The sequence below is a fragment of the Schistocerca gregaria genome, chromosome 3 (assembly GCF_023897955.1).
Source record: "Schistocerca gregaria isolate iqSchGreg1 chromosome 3, iqSchGreg1.2, whole genome shotgun sequence".
Classification (NCBI taxonomy): domain Eukaryota; kingdom Metazoa; phylum Arthropoda; class Insecta; order Orthoptera; family Acrididae; genus Schistocerca; species Schistocerca gregaria.
The window spans coordinates 684064227-684084838 of record NC_064922.1 but is presented as its reverse complement, the minus strand read 5'-3'; the positions used below and the strand labels follow the sequence as shown (position 1 = coordinate 684084838).

The 20612-nt window shown below is 41.2% G+C and overlaps 2 non-coding genes across 2 annotated transcripts; both read left to right on the top strand.

Moving 5' to 3' along the window:
* The first annotated feature begins 4121 nt into the window (after positions 1-4121).
* Positions 4122-4196, top strand: Trnas-cga (transfer RNA serine (anticodon CGA)). The gene has a single exon. It is a non-coding gene; the product is annotated as a tRNA-Ser (tRNA).
* Positions 4197-5021: 825 nt separating this feature from the next.
* Positions 5022-5096, top strand: Trnas-cga (transfer RNA serine (anticodon CGA)). The gene has a single exon. It is a non-coding gene; the product is annotated as a tRNA-Ser (tRNA).
* Positions 5097-20612: the final 15516 nt, after the last annotated feature.

Genomic DNA, 20612 nt, shown 5'->3' with positions numbered 1-20612 from the left:
ATGGGGCCAGTGACCTTACTGTTTGGTCCCATCCCCCAAACCAAACAACCAACCAAGGGAATCACCATTTTGATATTCAAACCTGGCCTTTCCTTTGCATCATTATGCTTACATTTATCACTAATCAAACACTCTTTTTTCTGTGAACTTCCTGCTACATCCAGTTTATATACTATTTTCCCAAACTTATCTATTGTCTGTTGTGCGCATGCCCTTCAGTTACTTCAGAAAAGAAGGGAGACAAGTCACTGACTTATACCATTCCTGAAATGACCAGATTGCCTGCAGCAGTTATACAACTTTTAGGTGTAAATACTTTTGGATTAAAGGAGGCTACTGACTAAAAAGCAGAAGAATTGAGCCACCAATATGCACACACAAGAAAAAAAAAACCTCACTAGGTTTTGGAGTAATTTTTTTCAAGCAACAGTAAAATACACACTCTGAAAACACACACACACACACACACACACACACACACACACACACACACACAGAGAGAGAGAGAGAGAGAGAGAGAGAGAGAGAGAGAGAGAAACACACACACATACATACACATTTCTATGCCTACAATATTCTCGCTGTATGAACAGTGCCAGGCTGAATTTTGTTAATTGGACTAGGTTTGGTGGGGGTTGTTGGGTTGGGTGTGTAGAGAGAATAAAGCTTTCAGATGATGTATTCAACAGCATATCTGTACTAACGCCACCCAATGGCCAGAGTTTGTTTTACTTGAGTCAGGTTACATCACAAAACAATAGTTCTGTTCCATGATATTCTTGTGCACTGGAACAATTTACACAATACTATGTACTGATGTTATATTAATATGGTATGTCTCACTTTTATATGTGTATATACATAATATTTTGTGCTCTGGAAGTTATCTGCTCCTCATTATCATCTTTTCTATCTGACAGCTGCTGAAGATGGCTTAGTAGCTGAAATGTATGAATTTGTTAAGTCTGCACAATAAAAATGTGATCAAGATGGAGTATTAGATTGCCTAATATAATTATGACCACAGATTCTTTTGACACTTTTATGTCATTTATGAATCATGAACATGGGACTTACCATTTGTGGGGAGGTTTGCATGCCTCAGCAATACAGATAGCTGCACTCTAGGTGCAACCACAACAGAGGGGTATCTGTTGACAGGCAAGACAAAAGTACGGTTCCTGAACAGGGGCAGCAGCCTTTTCAGTAGTTGCAGGGGCAACAGTCTGGATGATTGACTGATCTGGCCTTGTAACATTAACCAAACTGGCCTTGCTCTGCTGATACTGTGAATGGCTGAAAGCAAGGGGAAACTACAGCCATAATTTTTCCCAAGGGCATGTAGCTTTACTGTATGGTTAAATGATGATGGCATCCTCTTGAGTAAAATATTCCAGAAGTAAAATAGTCCTCCATTTTGGATCTGCGGACAGGGACTACTCAGGAGGATGTCGTTTCCAGGAGAAAACTGGTGTTCCACAGATTGGAGTGTGAAATGTCAGTTCCCTTAATCAAACAGGTAGTTTAGGATATTTAAAAAGGAAAATTGATAGGTTAAAGTTAGATATAATGGGAATTCGTGAAGTTTGGTGACAGGAAGAACAAGACTTCTGGTCAGGTGAATACACAGTTATAAATACAAAATCAAATAGGGGTAATGCAGGAGTAGGTTTAATAATGAATAGGAAAACAGGAATGCAGCTAAGCTACTACAAACACACATTATTGTGGCCAAGATAGACAAGAAGCCCATGCCTACTACAGTAGTACAAGTTTATATGCAACTAGCTCCCCAGATGATGAAGAAATTGATGAAATGTATGGTGAGATAAAAGAAATTATTCAGATAGTGAAGAGAGACGAAAATTTAATAGTCATGGGTGACTGGAACTCGACAGTAGGAAAAGAAAGAGAAGGAAATGTAGTAGGGGAATATGGAGTAAGGAATTAAAGTGGAAGCTTGCTGGTAGAATTTTGGAAATAGCATAAATTAATTATAGCTAATACTTGGTTTAAGAATCATGAAATAACACTGTATGCATTGTGAGAGGCCTGAAGACACTGCAAGATTTCAAGTAGATTATATAATGGTAAGACAGAAATCTGTAAACCAGGTTTTACATTGTAAGACATTTGAAGGGGCAGATGTGAACTCTGACCACAATTTATTGCTTATGGACTGTAGACTGAAACTGAAGAAACTGCAAAAAGGTAGGAATTTAAGGAGATGGGACCTGGATAAACTGAAAGAACCAGAGGTTGTAGAGAGAGCATTAAGGAATGATTGACAAATACAGGGGAAACAAATACAGCAGAAGGAGAATGGGTAGCTTTGAGAGATGAAATAGTGAAGGCAGCAGAGGGTCAAGTGGGTAAAAAGACGAGGGCTAGTAGAAATCCTTGGGTAACAAAAGAAATATTGAATTTAATTGATGAAAGGAGAAAATATAAAAATGCAGTAAATGAAGCAATTGAAAAGGAATACAAACATCTCCACAGTGATCTCAACAGGAAGTGCAAAATGGCTAAGCAGGAATGGCTGGAGGACAAATGTAAGGATGTAGAAGCATATATCACTAGGAATGAGATAGATGCTGCCTACAGGAAAATTAAAGAGACTTTTGGAGAAAAGAAAACCACCTGCATGAATATCAAAAGCCCAGATGGAAAACAAGTCCTAAGCAAAGAAGAGTAAGCAGAAAAGCGGAAGGAGTATATAGAGGGTCATACAAGGGCAATGTACTTGAGGGCAATATTATGGAAATAGAAGAGGATGTAGATGAAGATGATGTGGCAGATGTGATACTGCATGAAGAATTTAACAGAGCACTCAAAAACCTAAATAAAAAAATGCCCTGGGAGTAGACAACATTCCATTAGTACTACGGATAGCCTTAGGAGAGAGAGGCACAACAAAACTCCACCAACTGCTGAGCAATATGTATGAGACAGTTGAAATACCCTCAGTATTCAAGAAGGATGTAATAATTCCAATCCCAAACAAAGCAAGTGTTGACAAGCATGAAAATTACTGAACTACCAGTTTAATGATCTACAGCTCCAAAATACTAACACGAATTCTTTACAGACGAATTGAAAAACTGGTAGAAGCTGGCCTCGGGAAGATCAGTTTGGATTCCGTAGAAATGTTGGAACACATGAGGCAGTACCAACCCTATGACTAATCTTAGAACATAGATTAAGGAAAGGAAAACCTACGTTTCTAGCATTTGTAGAGTTAAAGAAAGCTTTTGACAATATTGACTTGAATACTCTATCTCAAATTATAAAGGTGACAGGGGTCAAATACAGGGAGTGAAAAGCTATTCCCAATTTGTACAGAAACCAGATGGCAGTTATAAGAGTTGAGGAGCATGAAAGGGAAGCAGTGCTTGGGAAGGGAGTGAGACAGGGTTGTAGCCTTTCCCCGATGTTATTCAATCTGTATATTGAGCAAGCAATAAAGGAAACAAAAGAAAAATTTGGAGTAGGAATTAAAATCCATGGAGATGAAATAAAAACTATGAGGTTTGCCGATGACATAGTAATTCTATCAGAGACAGCAAAGGATCTAGAAGAGCAGCTGAACAGAAGATGACCATCACCAAAAATAAAACGAAGAAAATGGAATGTAGCCGAATTAAATCAGGTAATGTGGGAGATTATATGGGTAGATCACACAACTAATGAAGTGACACTGAATAGAATTGGGGAGAAGAGGACTTTATGGCACAACCTGACTGAAAGAAGGGATCAATTCGTAGTATACATTCTGAGGCGTCAAAGGATCACCAGATTAGTACTGGAGGGAAATTGTAGAGGGAGACCAAGAGATTAATACATAAAGCAGATTCAAAAGGATATAGATTGCAGTAGTTACTCAGAGATGAAGAGGCTTGCACAGGATAGGGGAAGCATGGAGAGCTGGATAAAACCAGTCTCTGAACTGAAGACCATAACAACAATATGTCATTTATTGACAAATTACTTTTGCTCCATTGCTGTTGAATACATCATCTGAAAGCTTTATTCTCTCTACACACCCAACCCAACAACCCCCACCAAACCTAGTCCAATTAAGTGCTGGCAGAAGTAAAGCTGTGAGTACCGGTCGTGAGTCGTGCTTCGGTAGCTCAGTTGGTAGAGCATTTGCCCGCGAAAGGCAAAGGTCCCGAGTTCGAGTCTCGGTCGGGCACACAGTTTTAATCTGCCAGGAAGTTTCATATCAGCGCACACTCCACTGCAGAGTGAAAATCTCATTCTGGAAACATCCCCCAGGCTGTGGCTAAGCCATGTCTCCACAGTATCCTTTCTTTCAGGAGTGCTGGTTCTGCATGTTTCACAGAAGAGCTTCTGTAAAGTTTCGAAGGTAGGAGACGGATACTGGCAGAAGTAAAGCTGTGAGTACCGGTCGTGAGTCGTGCTTCGGTAGCTCAGTTGGTAGAGCACTTGCCCACGAAAGGCAAAGGTCCCGAGTTCGAGTCTCGGTCGGGCACACAGTTTTAATCTGCCAGGAAGTTTCATATCAGCGCACACTCCGCTGCAGAGTGAAAATCTCATTCTGGAAACATCCCCCAGGCTGTGGCTAAGCCATGTCTCCACAGTATCCTTTCTTTCAGGAGTGCTAGTTCTGCATGTTTCGCAGAAGAGCTTCTGTAAAGTTTGGAAGGTAGGAGCCGGATACTGGCAGAAGTAAAGCTGTGAGTACCGGTCGTGAGTCGTGCTTCGGTAGCTCAGTTGGTAGAGCACTTGCCCACGAAAGGCAAAGGTCCCGAGTTCGAGTCTCGGTCGGGCACACAGTTTTAATCTGCCAGGAAGTTTCATATCAGCGCACACTCCGCTGCAGAGTGAAAATCTCATTCTGGAAACATCCCCCAGGCTGTGGCTAAGCCATGTCTCCACAGTATCCTTTCTTTCAGGAGTGCTAGTTCTGCATGTTTCGCAGAAGAGCTTCTGTAAAGTTTGGAAGGTAGGAGCCGGATACTGGCAGAAGTAAAGCTGTGAGTACCGGTCGTGAGTCGTGCTTCGGTAGCTCAGTTGGTAGAGCACTTGCCCGCGAAAGGCAAAGGTCCCGAGTTCGAGTCTCGGCCGGGCACACAATTTTAATCTGCCAGGAAGTTTCATATCAGCGCACACTCCGCTGCAGAGTGAAAATCTCATTCTGGAAACATCCCCCAGGCTGTGGCTAAGCCATGTCTCCACAGTATCCTTTCTTTCAGGAGTGCTAGTTCTGCATGTTTCGCAGAAGAGCTTCTGTGAAGTTTGGAAGGTAGGAGACGGATACTGGCAGAAGTAAAGCTGTGAGTACCGGTCGTGAGTAGTGCTTCGGTAGCTCAGTTGGTAGAGCACTTGCCCGCGAAAGGCAAAGGTCCTGAGTTCGAGTCTCGGTTGGGCACACAGTTTTAATCTGCCAGGAAGTTTCATATCAGTGCACACTCCGCTGCAGAGTGAAAATCTCATTCTGGAAACATCCCCCAGGCTGTGGCTAAGCCATGTCTCCACAGTATCCTTTCTTTCAGGAGTGCTAGTTCTGCATGTTTCGCAGAAGAGCTTCTGTAAAGTTTGGAAGGTAGGAGACGGATACTGGCAGAAGTAAAGCTGTGAGTACCGGTCGTGAGTCGTGCTTCGGTAGCTCAGTTGGTAGAGCACTTGCCCACGAAAGGCAAAGGTCCCGAGTTTGAGTCTCGGTCGGGCACACAGTTTTAATCTGCCAGGAAGTTTCATATCAGCGCACACTCCACTGCAGAGTGAAAATCTCATTCTGGAAACATCCCCCAGGCTGTGGCTAAGCCATGTCTCCACAGTATCCTTTCTTTCAGGAGTGCTAGTTCTGCATGTTTCGCAGAAGAGCTTTTGTGAAGTTTGGAAGGTAGGAGACGGATACTGGCAGAAGTAAAGCTGTGAGTACCGGTCGTGAGTCGTGCTTCGGTAGCTCACTTGGTAGAGCACTTGCCCGCGAAAGGCAAAGGTCCCGAGTTCGAGTCTTGGTCGGGCACACAGTTTTAATCTGCCAGGAAGTTTCATATCAGCGCACACTCCGCTGCAGAGTGAAAATCTCATTCTGGAAACATCCCCCAGGCTGTGGCTAAGGCATTTCTCCACAGTATCCTTTCTTTCAGGAGTGCTAGTTCTGCATGTTTTGCAGAAGAGCTTCTGTAAGGTTTGGAAGGTAGGAGACGGATACTGGCAGAAGTAAAGCTGTGAGTACCGGTCGTGAGTCGTGCTTCGGTAGCTCAGTTGGTAGAGCACTTGCACGCGAAAGGCAAAGGTCCCGAGTTCGAGTCTCAGTCGGGCACACAGTTTTAATCGTTTATACAGATAAGGAACAGCAAAGGGCCTGAAACGCTACCTTGGGGAACACCAGAAATCACTTCTGTTATACTCAATGACTTTCCATTGATTACTACAAACTGTGACCTCTCTGAAAGGAAATCACAAATCCAGTCACATAAATGAGCATGCAATTTTACTATGAGCCGATTGTGTGGTACAGTGTCAAAAGCCTTCCAGAAATACAGAATCGATCTGAAATCCCCTGTCAATGGCACTCAACTCTTCATGTCAATAAAGAGCTAGTTGTGTTTCACAGGAACAATGTTTTCTAAACCCATTAACAAATTCATACATTTCAGCTACTAAGGCATCTTCAGCAGCTGTCAGATAGAAAAGATGATAATGAGGAGCAGATAACTTCCAGAGCACAAAATATTATGTATATACACATATAAAAGTGAGACATACCATATTAATATAACATCAGTACATAGTATTGTGTAAATTGTTCCAGTGCACAAGAATATCATGGAACAGAACTATTGTTTTGTGATGTAACCTGACTCAAGTAAAACAAACTGTGGCCATTGGGTGGCGTTAGTACAGATATGCTGTTGAAAGTATCTTCTTATCAGGAAAAAAATCTGTATTATGCAATCACTGAAGTTTGCAGACTAAACACGGAGGAATGCAACAACTCTCACTGCAAAAGTACTGTTATGTGGTGGTTGTTGTTGCTGTGAAAACAGTTCAGCAAAGCATTGTTGTGTCACTCTTTAATTGCTTTCAGTAATCCCACACACAAGGTTCGTTTTGTCCAATCCTTCATCAGTGAACCCATCCATGTAGCTGTTAATATACAACCACTGCCGCAAAAACCAGGCAGTACAGAGTGCAAGCCTGAGGGTGCAGAGTAATGTGATTATTACTGTTGTCAATAGCACATACCATGAGTAAAAGGAACAAGTTTGTTTGTAAACAAGGCACACAATGCCTGCTGTCAACATTTGCACTGTTGTGCAGATATTTTTAGTGCTTTATTGATGTAAAAATACCTGGGGATGAGAAAGCAATTGATATATAAATACTCTGTAACCATCCACCAGAGACCCCTAATCAGTGTCTGTATTTTTGTTGGTGAAGTTCACGTTCGACCTGTATTTTCTATTTGCCTTCTTCATTTGCTACAACTAAATGTTGTCACATGCTCGCTTTAAAATTTTGAACATTCTATCATTGTTTGAAGTTATTGATGTCAACTTATTAATGCCTCATTTCATAACTCATAAATTATGGTCACATTGTGCATCTGCTACTGGAAATATTTCCTGTATAAAACCTCATTTTGAAATCTCTATTTTATAAGTACCAAATTCATCTGAAAACTTCCGGTTTCTTCAGGTCCTTTCTAAATATACAACCTTCTTTCGTGATTCTTAAAGCATGTGTTTGCAGTGTTAAATAGTGCTATATGTGAAATTCTATAAGGTAGCTTCCATTGTGACTCCTTTCCTTTAGTTCAAATTCTCGTAATTTTTTTCTTCTCTCCCTTTCCCACATCACAGTTAAATGTGTACATTCCTTTTCTGTATCATCATATAATCTTTTTAAATATCTTAATCAGTGCTGTAGAGATAGAAGGACTATACAGGGTGTGTCACCTAATGTTACCGGTGGGTATATTTCGTAAACCACATCAAATACTGACGAACCGATTCCACAGACTGAACGTGAGGAGAGGGGCTAGTGTAATTCTTTAATACAAACCGTACAGAAATGCACGGAAGTATGTTTTTTAACACAAACCTACATTTTTTAAAAATGGAACCCTGTTAGTTTTGTTAGCACATCTGAACATGTAAACAAATACGTAATCTGTACTCTTTGTTGCATTGTAAAATGTTAATTACATCCGGAGATATTGTAACCTAAAGTTGACGCTTGAAACATTATCCTCACTTCATTACAGGGGCCCAAACAGCTGCAACATACATTGCATTTCTACAGAATGATCTGCCAATGTTGCTTGAAAATGTCCCACTGGAAATGCGTCATCGTATGTGGTATCAGCATGATGGTGCACCTGCACATTCCGCAATTAACACTGGGCTGACCCTTGACAGGATGTTCGACGGGTGTTTCATAGGACATGGAGGACGCATAAATTGTCCAGCCAGTTCTACTGATCTTACACCTCTGGACTTCCTTCTGTGGGGTACGTTAAAGGAGAATGTGTACCGTGATGTGCCTACAACCCCAGAGAATATGAAACAACGTATTGTGGCAGCCTGCTGCGACAATACACCAGATGTACTGCGGCGTGTACGACATTCATTATGCCAGAGATTGCAATTGTGTGCAGCAAATAATGGCCACCACATTGAACATCTATGGGCCTGACATGTCAGGACACATTCTATTCCACTCCATAATTGAAAACAGAAACCACATGCGTATGTGTACCTCACCCCACATGGTAATGTACATGTGCGTCAGTGAAAAAGATGAAGAAATAGGTGTTAGTATTTGGACGTAATGTGCTGTTCCAGTCTCTTCTGTACCTAAGGACCATCACCGTTCCCTTTGGATCCCTACATAATTTGGTGCTCTCCGATACACATGATCGAACAGCGGAGGAGTGGTAATCAAGCGTCAACTTTAGGTTACAATATCTCCGGATGTAATTAACATTTTACAATGCAACAAATGGCACTGTTTACATATTTGTTTATATTTTGAGATGTGCTAACAAAACTAACAGGGTTCCATTTAAAAAAATGTAGGTTTGTGTTAAAAAACATACTTTAGTGCATTTTTTTTATGGTTTGTAGTAACCAATTACACTAGCCCTCTCCTCACGTTCGGTCTGCAGAATCGATTCGTCAGTATTTGATATGGTTTACGAACTCTATCCAGCGGTAATGTATTCTTCTACTTCTACTGCTGTTGTGAGTTATGGTTATGATAATGTGTTCACTATGCATTCTACTTTTCTTGTTCATTATTAGACATACTCCTACATTACCAATTACTTGTATTCCAGAATGAGATTTTCACTCTGCAGCGGAGTGTGCGCTGATATGAAACTTCCTGGCAGATTAAAACTGTGTGCCCGACCAAGACTCGAACTCGGGACCTTTGCCTTTCGCGGGCAAGTGCTCTACCAACTGAGCTACCGAAGCACGACTCACGACCGGTACTCACAGCTTTACTTCTGCCAGTATCCGGCTCCTACCTTCCAAACTTCACAGAAGCTCTTCTGCGAAACATGCAGAACTAGCACTCCTGAAAGAAAGGATACTGTGGAGACATAGCTTAGCCACAGCCTGGGGGATGTTTCCAGAATGAGATTTTCACTCTGCAGCGGAGTGTGCGCTGATATGAAACTTCCTGGCAGATTAAAACTGTGTGCCCAACCGAGACTCAAACTCGGGACCTTTGCCTTTCGCGGGCAAGTGCTCTACCAACTGAGCTACCGAAGCACGACTCACGACCGGTACTCACAGCTTTACTTCTGTCAGTGTCCATCTCCTACCTTCCAAACTTTACAGAAGCTCTTCTGCGAAACATGCAGAACTAGCACTCCTGAAAGAAAGGATACTGTGGAGAAATGCCTTAGCCACAGCCTGGGGGATGTTTCCAGAATGAGATTTTCACTCTGCAGCGGAGTGTGCACTGATATGAAACTTCCTGGCAGATTAAAACTGTGTGCCCGACCGAGACTCGAACTCAGGACCTTTGCCTTTCGCGGGCAAGTGCTCTACCAACTGAGTTACCGAAGCACGACTCACGACCGGTACTCACAGCTTTACTTCTGCCAGTATCCGTCTCCTACCTTCCAAACTTTACAGAAGCTCTTCTGCGAAACATGCAGAACTAGCACTCCTGAAAGAAAGGATACTGTGGAGACATGGCTTAGCCACAGCCTGGGGGATGTTTCCAGAATGAGATTTTCACTCTGCAGCGGAGTGTGCGCTGATATGAAACTTCCTGGCAGATTAAAACTGTGTGCCCGACTGAGACTCGAACTCGGAACCTTTGCCTTTCGCGGGCAAGTGCTCTACCAACGTCATGCTTCGGTAGCTCAGTTGGTAGAGCACTTGCCCGCGAAAGGCAAAGGTCCCGAGTTCGAGTCTCGGTCGGGCACACAGTTTTAATCTGCCAGGAAGTTTCATATCAGTGCACACTCCGCTGCAGAGTGAAAATCTCATTCTGGAAACATCCCCCAGGCTGTGGCTAAGCCATGTCTCCACAGTATCCTTTCTTTCAGGAGTGCTAGTTCTGCATGTTTCGCAGAAGAGCTTCTGTAAAGTTTGGAAGGTAGGAGACGGATACTGGCAGAAGTAAAGCTGTGAGTACCGGTCGTGAGTCGTGCTTCGGTAGCTCAGTTGGTTGAGCACTTGCCCGCGAAAGGCAAAGGTCCCGAGTTCGAGTCTCGGTCGGGCACACAGTTTTAATCTGCCAGGAAGTTTCATATCAGTGCACACTCCGCTGCAGAGTGAAAATCTCATTCTGGAAACATCCCCCAGGCTGTGGCTAAGCCATGTCTCCACAGTATCCTTTCTTTCAGGAGTGCTAGTTCTGCATGTTTCGCAGAAGAGCTTCTGTAAAGTTTGGAAGGTAGGAGACGGATACTGGCAGAAGTAAAGCTGTGAGTACCGGTCGTGAGTCGTGCTTCGGTAGCTCAGTTGGTAGAGCACTTGCCCGCGAAAGGCAAAGGTCCCGAGTTCGAGTCTCGGTCGGGCACACAGTTTTAATCTGCCAGGAAGTTTCAATTACTTGTATTGTTGTTGACAACTCTATATTCATCTGACCAGAAATCTAGTTCTTGTTGCTCCAGTATACCATAAAATCACTATATATAACCTCATATTTTACATTCCTCCTTTAAAATTCTGTAATCTACTAACATAATTAAAGGATTTAACAATTTGTGATCTGACTTATAAAATGCTAGATTTGTGTTTTCCTTAAACAATATCTCCTGAAGTACCTCTTACCTCAATATCTTATCTGTGAAATATTTTACCTCTGGAAAGTTTCACCAAGAGTAGTCCACTATTGTTAATCTATGCTGTAGAGCTGTATATCCCCATGGAATACCACAGTTGTAGTTTTCTTGCTTTAATCCATGTCACATTATCAATATTGCAAAGTTTTGTTTGCTAATGTTACATAGCCAGATCAGTAATCATCTTCCGTGATTACTGAAAATGCCGCTGCTCTTCTTCAAGTGTAATATGCTAATATGGCCCTTCACATGACAACCTTCAACATCACTGGACAAATAGTTTTTCTGTTTACATCACTGAGGCTAACATGCATCTGCACCTATGCCCAGTCCATAGCTCATACCAATTTATAGCTTTGGAAATTATTTATTAATGTGAGTAATTATCTCTTTTACTGTCAACCTTGCTAGTTGACTGGTCTGTATATTTATTTAATATACGTGCTCAGTTTTTGCTACTTGCTTTGCAACTAGTGCAGTTGTGACAGGTTTGGATAACAACGTAATAGGTTGCATCTGTTATCTCCACAATCGCCATCAGTGGAGTACAATACTTTGACAGAGATTTTATATTGCCAGAAAACCCTCTTGTGAGTCTTCCTTCTTTGATCTCCATTAGTTTGCTCGAGATAATTTAAACTAACCCTATGGTCTTCAGCCAACCCAGCAAACCTAATCATTATGGATTGAAGACTAATATTTGTCATTTTGGATTACATTTATGTCAGTATCATCACCACATTTCTTTGTGTGAAATGTCATAAAACTGTCATGAATCAGCTTAGTATCCTGGAAATTGTGGATTCGAGCCCAGTGTGTACTTTTTATTTTTACCTGTTCTCACTTTTTCAGCCCCAGCCCCTAAAATATGAGGGTTGTCCAGAAAGTTAGTTCCAATCGGTTGCTAAATGGAAACCACAATGAAAATCAGAAACATTTTATTTGCAAGAATTAGCTACAGTTTCCAGATACTTCTCTACAAAGTCGGCACTCTGACTTAGACATTTGTCAGAGCGTTATACCAAATTTCCAATACTGCCATCATAGAAGGCGGCCGCCTGTGCTTTCCAATAATTCTCTATGCTGGTCTATAGTGTGTAGCCTGTGCCCAAGTGTTGTCTTCATATCCAGCATTTCGTGTGAACAGAGATGATACTTAGGACAATCGAAGTAGGGCTGTGTTGTGGGTGATCAAATACTTCCCATCAGAAAGGCTGCAGGAGTATCTTCACTGCCCCTGCAGAGTGTGAGTGAGAATTGCCATGATGAAGGAAGTGCATGACAGTTGTGTTAGGTGGGCAGCATTCATTAAGGTGAAACCTCTCAGTGGACCCTCCTACTTGGCGGGAGACATCGTTGTTCTAGGCACATTTACTGATTCACAGTGCAATTACAACTGAAATGAGCATCCTGATGCAATCATTGGTCATACTAGAGAAACTATCCAACACATCTGTGCAAAGCTTTATTGGGTTTTCACTGTGATATCCATTTCATGACCAATCAGAACCTACTTTCTGGACAAACCTCATAGATGTCTTATGTTTGTTTTTCCCACAGAACAGAATGTTGTTGTTGTTGTTGTTGTCATCAGTCCTGAGACTGGTTTGATGCAGCTCTCCATGCTACTCTATCCTGTGCAAGCTGCTTCATCTCCCAGTACCTACTGCAACCCACATCCTTCTGAATCTGCTTAGTGTACTCATCTCTCAGTCTCCCTCTACGATTTTTACCCTCCACTCTGCCCTCCAATGCTAAATTTGTGATCCCTTGATGCCTCAAAACATGTCCTACCAACCGATCCCTTCTTCTAGTCAAGTTGTGCCACAAACTTCTCTTCTCCCCAATCCTATTCAATACCTCCTCATTAGTTACGCGATCTATCCACCTTATCTTCAGTATTCTTCTGTAGCACCACATTTCGAAAGCTTCTATTCTCTTCTTGTCCAAACTAGTTATCGTCCATGTTTCACTTCCATACATGGCTACACTCCAAACAAATACTTTCAGAAACGACTTCCTGATACATAAATCTATATTCGATTTTAACAAATTTCTCTTCTTCAGAAACGCTTTCCTTGCCATTGCCAGTCTACATTTTATATCCTCTCTACTTCGACCATCATCAGTTATTTTACTTCCTAAATAGCAAAACTCCTTTACTACTTTAAGTGTCTCATTTCCTAATCTAATTCCCTCAGCATCACCCGATTTAATTTGACTACATTCCATTATCCTCGTTTTGCTTTTGTTAATGTTCATCTTATATCCTCCTTTCAAGACACTGTCCATTCCGTTCAACTGCTCTTCCAAGTCCTTTGCCGTCTCTGACAGAATTACAATGTCATCGGCGAACCTCAAAGTTTTTACTTCGTCTCCATGAACTTTAATACCTACTCCAAATTTTTCTTTTGTTTCCTTTACTGCTTGCTCAATATACAGATTGAATAACATCGGGGAGAGGCTACAACCCTGTCTCACTCCTTTCCCCACCACTGCTTCCCTTTCATGCCCCTCGACTTTTATGACTGCCACCTGGTTTCTGTACAAATTGTAAATAGCCTTTCGCTCCCTGTATTTTACCCCTGCCACCTTTAGAATTTGAAAAAGAGTATTCCAGTCAACATTGTCAAAAGCTTTCTCTAAGTCTACAAATGCTAGAAACGTAGGTTTGCCTTTTCTTAATCTTTCTTCTAAGATAAGTCGTAAGGTCAGTATTGCCTCACGTATTCCAACATTTCGACGGAATCCAAACTGATCCTCCCCGAGGTCTGCATCTACCAGTTTTTCCATTCGTCTGTAAAGAATTCGCGTTAGTATTTTGCAGCCGTGGCTTATTAAACTGACAGTTCGGTAATTTTCACATCTGTCAGCACCTGCTTTCTTTGGGATTGGAATTATTATATTCTTCTTGAAGTCTGAGGGTATTTCGCCTGTCTCATACATCTTGCTCACCAGCTGGTAGAGTTTTGTCATGACTGGCTCTCCCAAGGCCGTCAGTAGTTCTAATGGAATGTTGTCTACTCCGGGGGCCTTGTTTCGACTCAGGTCTTTCAGTGCTGTGTCAAACTCTTCACGCAGTATCGTATCTCCCATTTCGTCTTCATCTACATCCTCTTCTTTTTCCATAATATTGTCCTCAAGTACATCGCCCTTGTATAAACCTTCTATATACTCCTTCCACCTTTCTGCCTTCCCTTCTTTGCTTAGAACTGGGCTGCCATCTGAGCTCTTGATATTCATACACATGGTTCTCTTCTCTCCAAAGGTCTCTTTAATTTTCCTGTAGGCAGTATCTATCTTACCCCTAGTGAGATAAGCTTCTACATCCTTACATTTGTCCTCTAGCCATCCCCGTTTAGCCACTTTGCACTTTCTGTCGATCGCATTTTTGAGACGTTTGTATTCCTTTTTGCCTGCTTCATTTACTGCATTTTTATATTTTCTCCTTTCATCAATTAAATTCAATATTTCTTCTGTTACCCAAGGATTTCTAGCAGCCCTCGTCTTTGTACCTACTTTATCCTCTGCTGCCTTCACTACTACATCCCTCAGAGCTACCCATTCTTCTTCTACTGTACTTCTTTCCCCTATTCCAGTCAATTGTTCCCTTATGCTCTTTTTGAAACTCTGTACAACCTCTGGTTCTTTCAGTTTACCCAGGTCCCATCTCCTTAATTTCCCACATTTTTGCAGTTTCTTCAGTTTTAATCTACAGGTCATAACCAATAGATTGTGGTCAGAGTCCACATCTGCCCCTGGAAATGTCTTACAACTTAAAACCTGGTTCCTAAATCTCTGTCTTACCATTATATAATCTATCTGATACCTTTTAGTATCTCCAGGGTTCTTCCACGTATACAACCTTCTTTCATGATTCTTAAACCAAGTGTTAGCTATGATTAAGTTGTGCTCCGTGCAAAATTCTACTAGGCGGCTTCCTCTTTCATTTCTTAGCCCCAATCCATATTCACCTACTATGTTTCCTTCTCTCCCTTTTCCTACACTCGAATTCCAGTCACCCATTACTATTAAATTTTCGTCTCCCTTCACTATCTGAATAATTTCTTTTATTTCATCATACATTTCTTCAATTTCTTCATCATCTGCAGAGCTAGTTGGCATATAAACTTGTACTACTGTAGTAGGTGTGGGCTTCGTATCTATCTTGGCCACAATAATGCGTTCACTATGCTGTTTGTAGTAGCTTACCCGCATTCCTATTTTCCTATTCATTATTAAACCTACTCCTGCATTACCCCTATTTGATTTTGTGTTTATAACCCTGTAGTCACCTGACCAGAAGTCTTGTTCCTCCTGCCACCGAACTTCACTAATTCCCACTATATCTAACTTTAACCTATCCATTTCCCTTTTTAATTTTTTTATCCTACCTGCCCGATTAAGGGATCTGACATTCCACGCTCCGATCCGTAGAACGCCAGTTTTCTTTCTCCTGATAACGACATCCTCCTGAGTAGTCCCCGCCCGGAGATCCGAATGGGGGACTATTTTACCTCCGGAATATTTTACCCAAGAGGATGCCATCATCATTTAATCATACAGTAAAGCTGCATGTCCTCGGGAAAAATTACGGCTGTAGTTTCCCCTTGCTTTCAGCCGTTCGCAGTACCAGCACAGCAAGGCCGTTTTGGTTAATGTTGCAAGGCCAGATCAGTCAATCATCCAGACTGTTGCCCCTGCAACTACTGAAAAGGCTGCTGCCCCTCTTCAGGAACCACACGTTTGTCTGGCCTCTCAACAGATACCCCTCCGTTGTGGTTGCACCTACGGTACGGCCATCTGTATCGCTGAGGCACGCAAGCCTCCCCACCAACGGCAAGGTCCATGGTTCATGGGGGGAGGACAGAACAGAATAGCATAGTATAATTTTACTGTCATTAGGCCACTACGGCAATAGACAAACTCATACATAAAATACAACAGAAATCATGTTGCAATAGAAAATAGGTTTGTTATTACAGTGTAATATTACAATTGATGAAATCCTACAAAGTTGTACTTATGACACAATATAATTCCTGTTGCAAACGATGGTAACTGAACTAAGTTTGGCTGAAATTACTCCATCTAAACATTCCAGAGCTGTGGAAAATACACACACACACACACACACACACACACACAGACACACACACACACACACATACACACACACACACACACACACACACACACACACACAGAGAGAGAGAGAGAGAGAGAGAGAGAGAGAGAGAGAGAGAGAAGAGAACAGTTTTTTAATCATTTAGTTTTCCTCGTGTGACAAGAAATACAACTATGTAAGCAGTAACTAATTATGCAGGAAAGGCTTGGCATGTGTCTGTAATAGAATCCTATTTATTTTGCAGCAAATAAATCACTCTGATGCCAAAATGCATTATGATCTGAAGAGAATCATGTCAGCTCTACTAAATAAAAGAAGACTTATTCAATAAATTATTGTGTACTCATAAAATGTGCAATTATGTATTATTCAAATCTCTTTTTATGTAAAATAAATTAGAGTTATTTGTCCTTGTAAATTATTTTTGCTTCATGTAAAAAATAAAATGACAATGAATAAAATTTCATAATTTTAGTAAAAGTATGATGATCATCTTTGGCTACAATACAGTTCTCAGCATGCATAACTTCTTCCTCCACACAATGAGCATTTCAACTCAAGTCATGGATGTGTTTCTGAAGACTGAACAGACCAATACTGGTGCAAAACATGCATTCATACAAATTGCACTGAATGGTTGGAGGAGAGTTGGATTGCAATTGACAGAGCTTTCTTGATTTTGCTTGGGCTTCTCATGTCTGCAGCATTCTCCTTCAAACAAGTTGTCAGGAATGGATGTAGTGTCACTCCACAGTAAATCAAAGTGGAAGGGAGTCGTCGAGAAAAAGAAAAATCATGAAAATCCGCCTCCTACATCTTTCCAGACTCAACGGTATCTAAAAAAGGGTTCGTCAGACATCAGTAAAACAAGAAGTCAACAAGGAACTTCTTTCAATTTTTTTTTCTTTGTAAAAATGGCGGCCAAGTTGAAAGTGTATAATGTGCCTCCATGAAAAAACGTTAATTTCAGTAGTAAAAGGAAAACATGTGCAAAAGGTAAAAATGAAATACAGAAGCTGAACGAACAGATATCCAGTCTACAGTTTATAATCGATGCTCAAAAGGTGAAAATAAGTAAACTACAATGAAAAAGGTGAGATGCTAATGAAGAAAGAAGACTCAGTCTTGGGAAAATGGAAGAGAATGACTGAAGGAAGCTGTACTCAGAAGGTAAAAGATGTGAAAGACAGTGACGATTTAGTGCAAAAAAACTCGTCTTTCTGCCGTGGATTTAGTGAACACATCGGAAAGGGTTGAAAAGTTGGAAAACAAAGTAGGCAAACCATTGCTCATTGTAAGTAGGTTAAACAGTGAAAATACTGCGTCAGGAGATATTCTAAAAACTCCGAAAATATGTGTGCACACATTCACTACCACAGATTTCAATGCAACAAAGGAAACTACCGGTACATTAAAAAACGTATCTCCAGCGAAACTGCAAACTGAAGAACATTTAGAATACATGCGGCAAAAAAACAACACTAGTCAGGTGAGAATAACCTTAAATCCTCCAGTTAGATAAAGTGTGAAACACAAAACAATCTTTGTGTCAGGTGATAGGCACGGCCGTGAAATTTCTGCAATGTTGGTGAGAACATGTAGTTTCAAAGCATCTGGTTTCACAAAGCCAGGGGCGCCTATTGAGTGAAATAACAGAGCTAACAACATCAACTGACGTTGCTAGTTTGAATAAAGACGATTTCGCCATGTTAATAGGAGGATCAAAAGACATCTATAGAAACGAGTCACACAAGGTGATTACAGAAATGAGGAAAAGTTTAAATAATTTAACCCACACAAATGTAGTCATTGTGAACATCCCGCATCATCATGATTTACCACCCTGAACGTGTGTGAACCGCAAAATTAATGTTGCAAACGAGTGTATCACTGAAATAAGCACTAACTTCGAGAATGTCGATATTGTAGATATAAACAGATTGGAGCGAAGGTTCCATACAGTCCATGGACTTCATTTAAATACGCCAGGAAAGAAATTACTAGCCGAAAACATATGTACTTGCATTTCGAAGAAGAGTGAAGGAAAAAAAGTATAAGTGACAAACAAACAAAGATTAAGAAGTGCTTTAGACGAGTTACAAGCTGTGCCATCGGCCAAACTCAAATTACCAAATGGCTCTGAGCACTATGGGACTTTAACATCTATGGTCATCAGTCCCCTAGAACTTAGAACTACTTAAACCTAACCAACCTAAGGACATCACACAACACCCAGTCATCACGAGGCAGAGAAAATCCCTGACCCCACCAAGAATCGAACCCGGGAACCTGGGCGTGGGAAGCAAGAACGCTACCGCACGACCACGAGATGCGGACAAACTCAAATTACCAAGTGGTTTAAACCAATTAGGCAAGAAACAATAAATAAAGTCGTCAGCCAAACTAAAATTACGAAATGGTTTAAACCAAAGAGGACAGATGAGGATGAAGCAAAACTTATACAAGCTCCAGAAGTTAACTCACCTGCTGATGCGAACAGAAGACACACACAAGAAAGATACAGAAAATGTTTTAGGGTAAGGGCTGTATTAAAAATGCCATTAGATAAAGAATCAGAAACCGTTTCAACTAAAGTTACTAAATACCCATATTTTGCTATACTACACCATAACGTTCAGTCACTCACAAATAAAATTTCCATGTTGGAAGCACCACTCCAGTATGTACTAAACAAAGACATAATTTTCGTTACTGAACATTGGCTTTGAAATGTTGTTGTTGTCTTCAGTCCTGAGACTGGTTTGATGCAGCTCTCCATGCTACTCTATCCTGTGCAAGCTGCTTCATCTCCCAGTACCTACTGCAACCTACATCCTTCTGAATCTGCTTAGTGTACTTATCTCTCGGTCTCCCTCTACGATTTTTACCCTCCACGCTGCCCTCCAACGCTAAATTTGTGATCCCATGATGCCTCAAAACATGTCCTACCAACCGATCCCTTCTTCTAGTCAAGTTGTGCCACAAACTTCTCTTCTCCCCAATCCTATTCAATACCTCCTCATTAGTTACGTGATCTATCCACCTTATCTTCAGTATTCTTCTGTAGCACCACATTTTGAAAGCTTCTATTCTCTTCTTGTCCAAACTAGTTATTGTCCATGTTTCACTTCCATACATGGCTACACTCCAAACAAATACTTTCAGAAACGACTTCCTGATACATAAATCTATATTCGATGTTAACAAATTTCTCTTCTTCAGAAATGCTTTCCTTGCCATTGCCAGTCTACATTTTATATCCTCTCTACTTCGACCATCATCAGTTATTTTACTTCCTAAATAGCAAAACTCCTTTACTACTTGAAGTGTCTCATTTCCTAATCTAATTCCCTCAGCATCACCCGATTTAATTTGACTACATTCCATTATCCTCATTTTGCTTTTGTTGATGTTCATCTTATATCCTCCTTTCAAGACACTGTCCATTCCGTTCAACTTCTCTTCCAAGTCCTTTGCCGTCTCTGACAGAATTACAATGTCATCGGCGAACCTCAAAGTTTTTACTTCGTCTCCATGAACTTTAATACCTACTCCAAATTTTTCTTTTGTTTCCTTTACTGCTTGCTCAATATACAGATTGAATAACATCGGGGAGAGGCTACAACCCTGTCTCACTCCTTTCCCCACCACTGCTTCCCTTTCATGCCCCTCGACTTTTATGACTGCCACCTGGTTTCTGTACAAATTGTAAATAGCCTTTCGCTCCCTGTATTTTACCCCTGCCACCTTTAGAATTTGAAAAAGAGTATTCCAGTCAACATTGTCAAAAGCTTTCTCTAAGTCTACAAATGCTAGAAACGTAGGTTTGCCTTTTCTTAATCTTTCTTCTAAGATAAGTCGTAAGGTCAGTATTGCCTCACGTGTTCCAACATTTCGACGGAATCCAAACTGATCCTCCCCGAGGTCTGCATCTACCAGTTTTTCCATTCGTCTGTAAAGAATTCGCGTTAGTATTTTGCAGCCGTGGCTTATTAAACTGACAGTTCGGTAATTTTCACATCTGTCAGCACCTGCTTTCTTTGGGATTGGAATTATTATATTCTTCTTGAAGTCTGAGGGTATTTCGCCTGTCTCATACATCTTGCTCACCAGCTGGTAGAGTTTTGTCATGACTGGCTCTCCCAAGGCCGTCAGTAGTTCTAATGGAATGTTGTCTACTCCGGGGGCCTTGTTTCGACT